This window comes from Myxocyprinus asiaticus, chromosome 29, assembly GCF_019703515.2.
Source record: "Myxocyprinus asiaticus isolate MX2 ecotype Aquarium Trade chromosome 29, UBuf_Myxa_2, whole genome shotgun sequence".
NCBI lineage: Eukaryota > Metazoa > Chordata > Actinopteri > Cypriniformes > Catostomidae > Myxocyprinus > Myxocyprinus asiaticus.
Window position 1 is genome coordinate 26,601,914 of NC_059372.1, and position 15,025 is coordinate 26,616,938.

The 15,025-nt window shown below is 37.4% G+C and overlaps 1 protein-coding gene across 1 annotated transcript in view; it reads left to right on the forward strand.

The window, feature by feature from the left end:
- Positions 1–2,422: 2,422 nt before the first annotated feature.
- LOC127420064 (biglycan-like) overlaps positions 2,423–15,025 on the forward strand; it is a 30,328-nt gene continuing 17,725 nt past the window's right edge. The window contains exon 1 of the mRNA XM_051662015.1: positions 2,423–2,640. The gene's annotated coding sequence lies outside the window, so the exon portion shown is untranslated. The remainder of the gene's footprint in view (positions 2,641–15,025) is intronic.

Here is a 15,025-nt window from a genome sequence, read left to right on the forward strand (position 1 = left end):
TCAAGTCCATGGAGGATATTTTGTGGAGTTATGAGTGCACATCTCTCAGTGCCAAAAGAAAGTGCATTTCAGTGCATCTCTTCCATGCTAGTTGTCTCCTCATAAAGTGCTACACTTATGAAACCACAACTATGTGCAACTCTTCAACCTCAAACATGGAAGTTAACTGGTTTCTCATCAGTGTCAGAGAGGTGATCATCCTGGAAGTCACAAAGTTTCATTGATGATAAGCTGAATAGTTGAGAGAACAAGGGAATAAATAGAATAACACAAAATAGAAATGTTAAATAGTAATATTTAAGACGTTTTTTTGAAAGAGACACACTACAGCTGAGTAAAATTCATTTTCCTTTATAATAGGTTTTGACAAGCAAAACTGATATTAACACCTAATGATTCAACTTGGATGCACTTCTGAGACTGAACCGTTGCCTTTAGGTATTACATTCCCCAGCTTTACATCTGTCTATCTGATAATTATATGTGCCCACAAAACATCCTCATAATATGATCCACTGCCACTGATTTGTAAGAGAAATTATAGTGATTAGTGATTATAAAACTTTAAAAAACATACACACATTCACCACGATAACCATAGTTTCCTACACATTTAGTTAGGCTACAACAGTTACACTGTAAACCCTAATAAGTTTGCAGAACTAAAACAATTTGAGGCAATCAGTTACATCAACATTTTTAAGTTAATAAACTCCCAAGTTTCAGTTAATAGAACTTTCAGATTCTGATTTCGTACTTCACATGCATGCTAATTCCTCTTAATTAGAAATATTGAGTAAGCTAACTTATACATTTTGATGGCACTTTAAATGTAACCCTTTGGCTGAACTTAAAATTACCATGTAATCACAATTTAAATACTTCAAGTAGAGGTAAACCTAACTAAATTAGTCATGTTAAATTTACTTGTTTCCCAGTTGTAATTACGACTCAAGGGGTCGTTCATGTGTGTTCATGTGTCTCCGAGTGGGAGACATGTATTTACAATATTTCTGATAGCAAATGAAAGCAGTATTAATCTCTTTCTGTTATAAACTGGCCAGGATAGTGAATGCTAGCATGGTAATTGGAAACACTATACTTTGATTAGTGCAGCAATTACTTCTTGTGTAAAGCAATATACAACAAACTAAACTTGAACCTTTCCTCAACCTAAGCCTAAACTCCAGTATTCACCGTAATGGTAATCCCCAAAACTCAAACATAACAGAAATTCTTCTAAATAACAAAACATTAAACACTAACAAGTCTCCCCTTTACATTCATCTTGCACAAGATACATTTTATAACACTTCATTTTACCGTGTGGCTATTTGCACTAAATTAATCTAGTGGAAACACAAAAATGAAAGACAAACAGCACCTATAGTGTTGCTGCAGTGGCATGGGGTGTAATGGTAGTCAATTCCACCTTTTTTCCACAGTTTCCTCTTCCTGTCTCCACCATTAATATTTCCTTTAATACTACTTATAATAATAATAATAAATAAAAATGAATATAATGGTTGATTTCCTCGCAATGATTTAGTCACGGTGAAGGCTGGGAAGTTAAGAGATGATCTGGAAAAAATTAACCAGTTTTACTACATTAATATTGTAGTAACCATGTTTTTTTGGAGGAAGTTATTGTTTTAATGCAGTTAACCATGGTATTACTGTAGTAATATGGTGTTAATATTAACCATGTTTAATTCTATGGCTACTATGTTTTTTTTTTTTTTACAAAAGACCATGGTGATACTATGGTTACTGTAGTAAAACCATGGTTAATTTTTGTAAGGTAAGGTTAAGGGTAGGGGTTGGTAAAGGGTGTCTGTGGGACTCCAAATAAACACAATAAACATGCTGCAGTTATGCCACTGTCCTGTATTTTAGTATTTTATAAGCATCTAACACTATTTGGACAGTGCAAAGAAGATGGTTTTTGTTGCTATTTACTCTTTTTGTAAATAGCAATTATTGCTAGCATCTATCGCTATGTGCATTTAGTGCAAATAGCCTCTGCCTAATTTATTTGAACTCATATGTATGATTTAATATTTTCTACTCAAAATCATTACTTTGATTATTAGGGTTTAAAGTGTATACAACAGAACTGTGGAAACTTTATATTATGACTACATTGGTAACAATAAATGTAGTGAATAGTATTTAGGCGGAAGCTATGGTTACCATGGCTAAATGTGGTCAGGGAAGTCATTAGTATATGCGGGACTTCAACTTTGATATTCAGGATTTTAGAGGATTAGAAACTGTTTCATTTACACCTGGACATTTGAACCTGTCACAAATTATTTAATAAATGTACTGCTTATATACAGATTACTCACGCGCATCATTGAATGAGGTTGGCTCTAGTTCGGGGCATTCACCCAAAAGTTCGCCCGAGTTCGCCTATTTCCTCAGTGAGTAAAGCCAGTCCCACTCTTCTCTCCACTGACAGATACAGGCTTCATGACCCGAGGGAGTATGTAAAGATACACTCGAAAACAAAGGCTCACCAACGAGAATATTTTTTAGAGCGCGAAATTCAGAGTCCAAATATCAGTCACTAAAGAAGAATCGATTACTATCGGACGCAAGAGCGAACAGTCTGGAAAAACTGCAACCCAATTACAAGTAAGTAGATGTTTGTTTGGTTTTTCTAGTCATTAAGGCAGAAACACATTTGTTTTAGGTCACTGATATCAGATAGTTTAGTTCTTTGTCAAAGTGGGGGTTTTCCCGGGTTTTATATTCTTATTATTTGGATTTGAGTTTGACTTTGTTGAAAAGCCACCCCACCCCCTTTTGATAACTGAAATGCAGAACTTGTTTCCTATACTGATAGCCTATGTAAAGCATCAATTAAAGCTTTAATAAGCCATATAGGCGTTACAGACATAGTAACAATTCTTTCCAAATATTTGGACCATTCAGTCACATCTACAAATGTTTGAATGTCATTACACAGACAAAACACATCAAAACATGTTTATATATATATATATATATTATATAAGATATCAGATGTATACTTTTCAAACAAAACATTTTGTAAAGTTAATGAGGTTGAAAATGATTTTATATTTGAACAGTATACTGTGTGTGTGTGTGTGTGTGTGTGTGTGTGTGTGTGTGTGTGTGTGTGTATATATATATATATAGTATAAGTAGTCACCCTTTGCCTAGATTTTGCAGACATGTACTCTTGACATTTTCTCAACCAACTTCTTGAGGTTTCACCCTGGGATGCTTTTTAAACCATATTGAAGGAGTTCCCATCTATGTTGGGCACTTTTTTGGCACTAAATTTTTTTTTTTAATTACATTTTAGTTTTATTATGAAATAAATTAATATGGTGGCACGATGATATTTTGGTCTACAAAACTAATTTCAAACATTTAAGCATACGCCTTCAGATCAAAAGATTTTTAAGATCATGCGAAACATTTCAGGCAAGTGTATATATATATATATATATATATATAACACACACAGTATACTGTTCATAATTAAGACAAAAAAGTAGGGTACAATGAGCTAAAAGGCTCCTTTGATTTTGTTTTCTCCCAAAACACTAAATAGCAACAAAAACCACTACAGCACTTTCCTAAACACCTATTTGTCACTATACACTGCAACATTTTCCTGATTCATGAGACATTTGCATGTGGTGTCTAAAGGTTTATTTCGAGGCAATTCGATTTTGTGTATTTTTTATTTTTTTAAATGTTGCAAATTCATGTAGCTAATAAAAATCCCTGAAATTAACATTTATTTTGAGACAAAATACTTATTTATAATTTTCAGTTTTGTTCAAGGCCATTAAATTGCAAGTTGTTTAATAACTATCAATTAAGTGAAAGGATGGTATTTGGGGTAAAAATGCCCCCTGTTGCAGGGGCTAAAGGCCTGTATAAAACACATTGCTTTTCTGGGGGTTAAAGGCTCCGTCACCACCTTTTTTTAAAACCCAAATTTTCAACCTTCTGTTGTTATTTCTTTTCACACAAATTATGTTGCTTCATCAGTATTCAATAAAAAGAAATACATTTCTCGATCATTATACATTTTATGACCAGAAAAAAGCTAATTTTCCTTAAGGTGTGCCTTTAGCCCTGTTGTACCCTACAGTTGGTTGCCAAACATTAGTGGAACCTATGCATAGTTGATGTGATAAATATAGCCTAATCTAATGCAGTGACATTAAGACATTTTTAAGTGTGGCTCTAAATACTTTTTGAGGCCGCTGATTGTCTGTGCAAACTAGTTGCACTCTCTGTCGGATGCACAAATGTGATGGATGAATAGTGAAGATATTGATGCTGGGCGTCAAGCTGACATTCTGGTGCATCAGCATGTCATTATTTTTGGGTGAATAAAGAGTGAAGTTTAAGTCCATTAGGGTTATTTAGAGGTTTTTGACTAATTTAAAAGCGTGTATAAAGAAATACTTTGAAATGTAAAGAAAAAAGGAATGATAGGCCTAGGGAAATCTGAAATGTCTTCTCTTGTCTGATTTATCAGTTTTATTTGTTCATTGGCAATAGAAACTTGCTATTCAAAAATGTGATAATTTAAATTCCTCTTCCATCTTTAGATTTGATCAATTAATCAATCTGGATAGATACTCTTAAAGATTATTTAATCATGAAATAATCTGAAACTCAGTAATGTGTATGTGTTATTTTTTTCTTCTTGCTTTGTTACCTCATAAGCCCATAAGGAAGCATTCAGAGCTAGAAGGTATATTTTTCTAATGTACATGATTTATAGAAACATCTCCATGCCTAAGCACTCAGCTTAATACGTATACAGACTTAAAGCTTCCTCAGTGTCCCTCTGTACACTCACTGAGCACTTTATTAGGTACACCTGTACGCCTACTTATTCATGTGATTATCTGATCAGTCAATCGTGTGGCAGCAGTGCAGTGCATAAACATCATGCAGATATGGGTCAGGAGCTTCAGTTAATGTTCACATCAACCATCAGAATGGAGAAAAAATGTGATGTCAGTGATTTCGATCGTCATATGATTGTTGGTGTCAGATGGGCTGGTTTGAGTATTTCTGTAACTGCTGACCTCCTGTGATTTTCACGCACAACAGTCTCTAGAATTTACTCCAAATGGAGCCAAAAACAAAAAACGTCCAGTGAGGGGCAGTTCTGCAGATGGAAATGCCTTGTTGATGAGAGAGGTCAACGGAGAATGGGCAGAATGGTTTGAGCTGACAGAAAGGCTACGGTAACTCGGATAACCACTCTGTACAATTGTAGTGAGCAGAATAGCATCTCAGAATGCACAACACATCGAACCTTGTGGCGGATGGGCTACAACAGCAGAAGATGACGTCGGGAATTTTATTAGGACCATAGTGTTCCTAATAAAGTGCTCAGTGAGTGTATATACAGAGTACTGTATATGGATTCAGTAATTTAGGATTAAACACTGGGACTGAAAGAGGAAAAGCATGGATGGAGGAAAGGATGGACAAATGTTTAGGAGATGTTGAGTAAGGTTGTGCCTGAGAACCACGCTCTTGCTGGATTCAGGATGAGAACTTGGCTCTCTCTGAGTCTCTATCGAGTTGTGATTCTTACATTTCCTTTTGCTATTTCCTTTATCCTTTTTCCTTTTTCCTTTCCTTTTTCCATTCCTTTTTTATATTTCCTTTAATATATCTGGTGTGTCCTGTATTATTATTTGTGTGTTTTTTAGAGGGATCAATGAAGTTCTATTCCATTTCTATCTCACTTAAGACTGTAACCACATATTCATGGTTGGGGGTCCCCACCAAATGTAATTGTTGAAATGGCCAATAAAAACCCATATCAGTTCTAATCTGGTCTGTACTGTTGCAATTTACCTTGATTGTTTGAATTCTCTCAAATCTTACATGTTCTGAAGCACAAGTGTTCAATGTTCTTCTCTTTTTCCTTTTTATTTAAATTTCCCTTGCTTTCTCTCTCTTTGTGTCTATCTCAGAGAATTTTCTAGATATAAAATTGTGGAAATGGCCTGTGTCTTTTTTGTTGTTGTAAATAACAGTTTCACACTCAGTATGACTGCTTTAACAACCAGATTACCACAACACTACACAGTAGATTTCTTGACTTAAAGGCTTCATCCTATGCATTGTTAATAAAATCTGCCTTCACCCTGTGTTATGCCAGTCACCACATTCAAGCAAAGTGGTAACAGACATGGCCAGGCAGAAGTTTTTTTTAGGGACAGAAGTTAACAAGTTACAGTCAAGCCAGCAGGTTATTCTAGCCAAGTGCATGGAACCCAGAACCACCCAATGGTCTGTCAAAAGTGAAAGATCGAAAGAGAGAGAGAGAGATGCATAGATGCAGTTGTGATGCATAGATGTTGCAACAGGCAAAATAGCTCAATTTAGATGATTGATATTACTGGTCAAAATAAATTACATTGGAAATCTTAATTTGGTTGGAGATGTAGGCTTTTACTGGCTGTTCGACATTGAAAGCAAGTGTGTTCTTGGACCCCTAGTCAGACCATATGTAATGTGTTGAAGTTTGAGCCTCACTTAAAGTGTTTTTTATCCATGGCCTTTCCAACTAATGTTGCAAACCACAGATTCACCAGAGTCAAGTGAGTTCACTTGCTCCCACAGTTAAAGTGCAGTAAACCAAACAACTTCCTCCTCCCATCTTTGGTATGTCAGTTAGAGACGTACCAGAATTTAACTACATACAGTCGGTTCTTAATGAGCATATTCCAAAAGATAAAGAGCATTTCTAATTACCAGAAAAAACAAGATTCTTATTCACAAATGACAGACTAACAAAAGGAAATTGTCCTCTTGAAGTATAGAAGATAAATATTTGGTAATAATTGACAAATAAACAAAGCAAATTCATCAGAAGATAAATATAAACAATAAATCAATACATAATACAGAGTATAGAATAAATAAAGCAACCTAGGTTAAAGTAAGTTCACATACAGCTACCAAAACACAGTTGCATGCAGCTGTTGCACATACTGTCTAAAGCGTTTGCAAATGTTAAAATATTTGTAATTAAATAAATTAAAACTGGTACAGAGATATAATATAATTGTCCAGTTTCAGTGTATTCTGCGATCATTAGGAGCAGCAAATGAGAATTTATGTTGTTTTTGTAAGAGCCAACTCGTATGACATCTTACTATTAGGCCATCTGGGTAATTTACAAAAATTATTACAAGTGTGTCATGAGACTATGCTCGTTCTTGCCTAATTTGTATCTTGAAAAGGGTATTTAACAAATGTATTGCTTCTTGTCTTCTAGTTCTATTATAGCAGTTTCTTGTGAATCAAAGCTCTATATACAGTTTGCTTGATAGAAAATAAAGAAAGTCAGAGATTTTCATGGAGCACTCTTTATGCACTTTTTGAATGTTTCTTGTGATGTTCTTTCACAGATGTTTTATCTCCTTTCTCCGTTATATTGCAGCTCACAGTTTAACCCAGCACATACGGCATGGCATTTATACTGTTCGCTTTCCAGGCTTATTGCCATGGTGTGGATAAGATACAAACAGAGACTTAAACATGCAATAAGCATATGCCTCACAATGTGGGCATTGTCCACCTTTGACTAATGTGTTATTGTTGTGTTTTATTATTATTACAGTAATCATGTCAAACATGCTCAAGTGTTTTGAGAGAGTTCTCTGTAGCTGCTCGTCTATGTAGGCATTACTTTTTTCCCCTCTCATTTCTGGGGAGGTGTCTGCAGTGTGCTCTGTTATTAAAATCTGACATTTAGACTACATCCAGTCCGGATAAATTTGAAAAACGCTCCCACGTTGCCATTTTTAAACGTTTTGCCATTTTCAAAATGCTTAAATCCCCTTAAATTGTCCTTGTGTTCCACCGCTGGACAGCAATTCAGAGTAAACGTACGGTTGCCTTTGAAGGAATGCAGTGTGAAGGTTGAAAAAATTTACAATTATCTTTAACAACCCTATCAAAGTGAATATCAGGCACAACAACACCGCTACAACATGGGCCACCATCTTGCTTTTTTTGGCTTGAATGGATCACATGACTGCGTCAAATGACAACAGATACATCATCGTTTTGGAATACCTCCATTTTCCCTGTTGGCATTACAATGCAAAAACAGCATTTAAAAATGTATCCACTTGTGATAAACTTGTGAGCGGTTTCGAAAAGCTACTTTTTTTTTCTGGATAAAAACGCTGTGTCAGTGTGGGTGGAAGACCAAAATGTAGCGAAATTAATGCGTTTTAAACAACAACGTAATAGTGTGGACGTGGCCTTAGTTAATTACTGTATGACTTTGTCAGAAACACCAGACTAGGTGGAGATTGAAAGAGTAATTCATTGTTTTAATGTGAAAAGACATGTATCAGTTGCTTCAGATCTAAATAATATAGAGAACTGATCATAAGCTTATTAGCTTGAAAGACACTACAGCAGTCATTTAAGTAATTTATTCACGCTATCAGTGTTGTAATGGGTTAGCAATAATTCATTACACTTGGAGTCACTCCAATATACACTCACTGAGCACTTTATTAGGGAACTATGGTTGATGTTGTCTTCTGCTGTTGTAGCCCATTCGCCATAAAGTTCGACATGTTGTGCATTCTGAGATGCTATTCTACTCACTACAATTGTACAGAGTGGTTATTTGAGTTACCGTAGCCTTTCTGTGAGCTCGAACCAGTCTTGCCATTCTCTGTTGACCTCTCACATCAACAAGGCGTTTCCATCTGCAGAACTGCCGCTCACTGGATGTTTTTTGATTTTGGCACCATTCTAAGTAAACTCTAGAGACTGTTATGTGTGAAAATCCCAGGAGATCAGCAGTTACAGAAATACTCAAACCAGCATGTTTGGCACCAACAATCATGCCACAGTTGAAATTACTGAGATCACATTTCCCCCCCATTCTGATGGTTGATGTGAACATTAACTGAAGCTCCTGACCTGTATCTGCATGATTTTATGCGTTGCAATGCTGCCACATGATTGGCAGATTAGATAATCACATGAATAAGTAGGTGTACAGATGTTCCTAATAAAATGCTTAGTGAGTGTATGTAAAGTACCAATCATACATACATTTTTAATGTTCCAGTTCGGTAGAACCAAAAAGAGTTTTACAGCCTGATACCACAGGACAGGGGTTGGTAACCATTTATACATGAAGTGCCATTTTTAATTGTTTGTGTTCCAATCACTGTTCCAACCTCTCTCCTGTTCTCTCTCTTTCTCTCTCGCTCTCTCTCTCGCTCTCTCCTACTTTCTCTTACACTCTCTCTCTTACTGTCTCAGGAACACACAACTCTAAGACTAATATGGCTGGTAACAGTTTAAGTGATAGAAATAGCGTTATCTGTGCAGTTATACTAGCATCTTAAAATCCTGCACCTCTAATCCACCCTATTACCTAGACAGTTATTTAAATTCAAAGCTGTCTTCCTAAAGAGAGTGCTGAGAGTGCATGAGATATGCATTCTTCGTAGAGGAGTATGTGCTGTCTAATTACCAGAAGAAGCAGTTGTTATGTCTAAGCCAGGCCATTCCTACACGGTCACTACACGAGATAGATGTCAGAGTGCACAGTGTTATTTCATGAGCATCAGATTGTCCGCTGATGTATTTGGCTCAAGCTGTGGGATAGGATTATCTTTGTCTCAGTTAATGTCTGTCTGACTTTTGTTTGTTTCCCTTCTCTTTGTGTGGATGTCAACAGGATCAGCTGTACTGTGGCTTTTGCTCATTGAGGCACCTTGTTTTGTTGAGCAGCTGCTAATTAAAGAGTTGCTTCTTGAAAGTGCTGAGCGCAACAGTATTCTATCTCATAAAAACAGCACATATACTTAAGCATATTATGGTGCTTGTGTTCATAAATAACGCATATAGTTTGCAGACTTTTGCATGGAGAGCGCCCTCGGCCCTCTCTCCTCGCATTCCTCTGGCCAGTCTAAACTGGGCCTTTTTTGGGGAGCACTGTATAATTTAGTCGCTATTTTTACAAATGGATACAGACTGTATACTGCTTTTTCCCTTTTTGCTTTTATTCCAGGTCAGCAGCATAAAAAATGGCCACTGCTTTCCCACGTGTTTGACTTTAAAGTAAAAGACGGGCAGAAAATGTGTGAGCAACACACACAGTTGTTGGCATATCAGGGTGAAGAGTGTGATTCCATTGGATGATACTTTAGGCTCTAATGCCTACCTTTGGAAATGCTACTGCACAACTGATAGTTAGCAAATGTTTGGATCCACAATGTACGGGCAGTTCTGGAAACTGTTGGCTAACGTGACAAATTTGTAATGTAAATGTCTCTTTGTGAGTCCATTTCAAAGATCTATCTATTGCTCCAGCCCCGGATGGCAAGTCTGAACATTCTGAGAAGATGATTGAGCAGTAGCCAAGGGGAACGGCAAAAGCATCCATGCGCATTACTCAGTTAATGACATGGAAGCTTTGTGAAATAGTGTGTTTGATGAGAGATATAAAGACCTCAACAGAGACACATTTACATGAACAACACTTGTGTGGGATTCCTGTGAACTTAATGGGAGTCTTTACTGTGAGTTTGCTATGCATAAAAAGGGACTGGGACTAGTTTGCTAGATTTCTAGATGTGCCCCTCAACTCATTTGCCCTGCCTGAAAGACAAAAACTGTTACAGTACACATTATCAAACTTAGAAATAAATTAAAAAATGATCTGTATAAGAAGTCTTGGGTTGTTGGCAAACATGATTACATGGGAAGTCAACATGTTGCTACCAGATGTTACTGACAAGCAGCATCTCCCATCAGACATTTTTACGTCAATTCAAATGTGTTTATTTTTTCCTGTGGTTCTACTGATAGCAGGTTGCATGACCAATCTCAGAGACATGGTGTAACATGTAAACAGACGGGCAAGGAGGAGGCAGGAACCGGCTGAACAATCAACAAACTTTTAATGCATAAATGAACTTAAACAATGAACTTAAACAAACATAAACAGACACACATACAACGCAGCCACGTGCGTCTCTCTCTCTCCAACCGGCACCTCCGGCCGCCCTTTATCTCGCTCTCCTGCTGATCAGCTGATTCAGCGCCGGCCGTGCTCCATCACGGCCCGGCCACGCCCTCCTCCTCATCACACATGGTTTCTTGGACAGTTAGGTTTAGGGTTGGGGTTCAAACACAGCCCTCTACGTTGCGAGTAAATCACTCGCATATGCGACTAAATTCCACGCTATGCGACTAAAATATGTCAGTTATTAGCCACTGGCTAGTAAATATTCATATTTCAATCACCAGTGATTGACTTGTGTAGTGGCAAAGCACAGAGACCCCTTTAATGAATAAGAAGCTAACGATTAAGGCCATGTCCACACTAATATGTTTTCATTTGAAAATGCTTTTTATTCTCTACTATTTGGCCTTCCATTCACACAGAAACAGTGTTGTCTGACTGCAAAAAACGACTTTTCAAAAACGCTTTCCCAATTGATACATTTGAAAATGCTGTCTTTGCGCTGTAGTATGGACAGGGAACACAAGGATATCTGAAAACGATGACATATTTGTTGTCATGTGACGGAGTCATGTGATCCATTTAACCCAAAACAATCAAGATGGCGGCCCTTGTTGTAGCAGAATGTTGTGCCTGCTAACAAAAATGTACTAGCTAATGGCGATTCTTTTTCCAACGTGTCCGTACAACTCATTTTTTGTGCTACCCTGTGGACTTTTCACCTGGAAACTCAAGTAAGTATTGCTGCTGTTGGGCCTCATGTATTCAGATAGAAGACAAAGGTAGGCCTAATACAGTCATAAAACCTAACTGAGGCCCACATACAAAGTCATAAATCTTACTGATAAAAACCACGCCAAAATCAAACAAAGGGAGTCCAAAACCGACTACAAATCCCATGAAGCCTTGCTCAATAAAGGATCGAACTCTCAACTCCTATTGGATGAGGCACACAACAGAACGCCCCTCAACCATGATGTCATCGGTAGTAGAAATAACTCTGAGATGCTTCTGGGATTTGCTTCCAGCAACTTTGCCCGCCGTGCGTAGATGCAGCTCATCGCTGCTCTCAGGTGTAGCCTCGTGGCACAAGGAAGTAACGTCCGACTTGAAACTGTGGCCATACAATCTCCATCTCGCTGGACGAGTTGAGATTACTCTTTGTTACACCGAACACTCTAATGGATCCGAAGGAGACTGCTGACCAATCCGCATCTTCATCTGTTTGCCTGCAGAAGTGAAGAGAGAAGATTTCTCTTCCATCTTCAATCAAGTCGACGTCGCTGATTTCTCTGCCAGCCCGTCGAGAATCAGCACCTGTACCGCCCGCTGACAGAGCAAGGAAACGGCCTCCTGTCATCACCCGAGCCTCGAGGAACCAAGTCGGAGTTAAAGGACGGATGAACACACATTCTAGCTGCATCCTCATGTGATTCAAGTAAGAGGTTTACATCTGGGCAGAGATAGAATATTATAGTGTGTTATTCTTGTGTATCAAGGTTATTGCTTGTACAGTTTATGGACTGCCGAGTCTGCTCATTGCTGCTAATAATACTCAAGGTATTACTTTAATGTACGGTTATCACGAATGAGATCTGCTGTGTTGTAGTCCAACCACATTGGACTGTTGTGTATTTCTGCCATCGCTGGTGAGACCGACACTGAGTTTATCCATTAAAGTATCAAAGACCGCGGGACGGTTTACGAGCCGTCCACCGCGTCTCTGAGTGATAAACTAACAGCTGCTTTCTCTCCCACGATCGCGAAACCGGCTTTGGAGCCATCGCTTTATTCTCTCTCTCTCTTGTACTAACCACACACACACACACGCGACCCCTCACAAACATTTTCGCACACACTTTTGGCTAGTAGATAACTTCGTGATAAAGCTCAGCTTTGTCCCTAAGTTATCATAGTTACAAGCGGAGACACGCGGTAAACTGGTAGACGCCATTGACCGGTTTCTCTCTACCCACATTCGCGGCCATATTCTCTGGCCGGAAATCTCGCGTGACGTAGTCTCAACGAGAGTCACATCCGCCTTTTTGTGTGCATCCCTCCTTACGCACACAACTTCCTCATGTGTTATAGGATTATTTTGGTCACCATATCTAATCATATCACTGTTTATTTTGTAGTTGAAAGTCGGAAGTTTATTGACTGCTTTGTATTGATTATTAATTGATATTACTGCATAAATAAACTTCGTTATATTTCAGAGAGAAGTGTTTTGGTTTGTTTGTATACACCTGTGTCAAATGCTGACGGGATGTCACTGCTCGGATTCAAGCCTTCATTGTTTTTTTTTTCTTCGAAAATCAATATTTTTCGGATGTCGATGTTCTCTTAGGGAACAATCTAATATTGAGACTGTTATACTATCTGGTTATTAGTCCCTGATTCCAGGGTGGTGCCCTGGCGATATTAATCCTTATTAATATTCTATTGATTTTTGATAATTGATAATTATCTTTTGATGATTGTTGAATTTGAAGGATTTAAAAAAAGCTAATATTAATTCAAATCAATGTTCTATTAATTGTAATAATTAATAATTATCTTTGATAAATATTAATTATTGCTAATAACCAAACCTGCTCCTACACGTAGCGCACTACATTTACTGGAGCCCCATATGAGGTTTTAATGAGTTAGATTCTATTATTTAATTTAAATATTAATTAAAAACTAAAGAAATAATTTCTGATAGTAACACTGATCTAAACAACCAGTAAAGCCCTACACTGCAGCTCGGAGAAACTCCAAATCACTTAAACCCTTTTCTGTTCACTTTGTAAATGAAGAAGCTGATCATTCACAACTTAATGAGATGATTTATGTGTTCATCCTACAGCGAGAACTAAGTAGTTTCTTTTCACAGGATTCAACCATTAAACTTGCATGACGTTTTAGTTGTTAAAACACTTAAGAACTGATGAAGCACTGTCCGTCACTGCCATAGTTTCTCACGTTTCACAATTGTAGTTTTGAAGCAAACTTTCCGTCAATCAACGAAGCAAGGGATTTTGGGCAATATTAGCCAAAAAAGCATGCACGGATCCACACTTCGAGAATCTACCAGAAACGGTAAACCATCCAGGCAACTATGGCATACCTTTTAAAAATACTATGATTTGAGACACACTAATTCTCATCTCGCATACTATTTAGGACAGATATTATGAACCTGGTGACGCAGATCAGTCTTTTATCCGAATCAAAATATTAGTTGTTTGTAGTCTGAACAGCAAAGAGAGACATGAACCCAAATTTTATATAAACATATGATTTGAAATCTGCTTAAAATCAGACTTTTGAAAACAATCAGATCGGATTTTAAGTACTGTAGTTTATCTGTCATTCAGAATGCAGTGTGTATATAACATCATAAAGAGCAGTGTCTATAGCTGTGTCTGAATTCACTCATTTATGTTCACATATGCAATTCACTATGTATTGAATGTTGAATAAGCGAACGAGAGAGTGGTTTTGTACACAGCATTACGCATTAATGTGTAAATACTGTCTGAAAAGTGAAAACAGCCTCTGCATATTGTCTAATTTGTCTCAACAATTCAGCACTATGGCATCTTCAAATCCTGACTCATGTTATGGTGTTGTTGAAGACAACTATTTGAATGTGACAGTAAAGAGTAATGGGACAGTAACGGAGAAGACATGGAATTTCTACACTGCATGCTTCTCTCTGGAAAATATCACTGAAGTTCCTCCAAGAGGAAATGTCAAGGGACATCTCAAACTGACATCCTCTGACCATCTGATTTCTCTCACACATCCACACTTTTCTTCGCAGCATGTATAGTACAACATGAATTTCAATAAAGTAACAATGTGGCAGCTCATGGTGGAGTCGCATGAAGACCTCTTGTGTAGAAATTCAACTAAGAATGCATTGAAATTTATTGGATATTTTGTTGTCCAGCTGGATGATATTAACACATTTTTCAATTTTAATTGATTTTGATTTCTTTG